We start from the raw sequence: 529 nt of genomic DNA on the forward strand, positions 1-529 counted from the left end.
AGAAGCGAAGATGACGGTGATTTGGGTGTGGTGACGTGTCAGGCGGCGGGCGGGGCGAGACGCGCGGAGAATCCCGTCTTGAGACACTTTTTGTTGCGTCCATTTCACTTTCTGTGGTCAGGGTCGGGGGGAGGGGTTGTAGGAGGGGGGTCGGTGGGAGGGGTGTGGTTAGGATGATGGGGGAGGGGCAGAGAGAAGGGGAAGATGGGGAGGGGGGCCAGAGAGAAGGGGGAGATGGGGAGGAAGCAGAGAGAAGGAGGAGACGGGAAGGGGGGCAAAGAAAAGTAGGAGATGGGGTAGGAGGCAGAGAGAAGGCGGAGATGGGAGGGAGGAGGGGAGGCAGAGAGAAGGGGGAGAAGGGGGGTGGAGGTAACGCCTGTCGCACCTGGCCCCCGAGCCTTGTTTTGACTCGTGCGGTTGGCGCTCCGTGCTTGTGCTTCGGTGGCGTCGGGAGGAAAACAAGGCGCTGAGAGAAGAAGAGTGACGCGTCCTTACGCTCACATGCAGCTCGACACACACATCCATGACA

The sequence above is a fragment of the Penaeus monodon genome, chromosome 33 (assembly GCF_015228065.2).
Source record: "Penaeus monodon isolate SGIC_2016 chromosome 33, NSTDA_Pmon_1, whole genome shotgun sequence".
In the NCBI taxonomy this organism is placed as follows: domain Eukaryota; kingdom Metazoa; phylum Arthropoda; class Malacostraca; order Decapoda; family Penaeidae; genus Penaeus; species Penaeus monodon.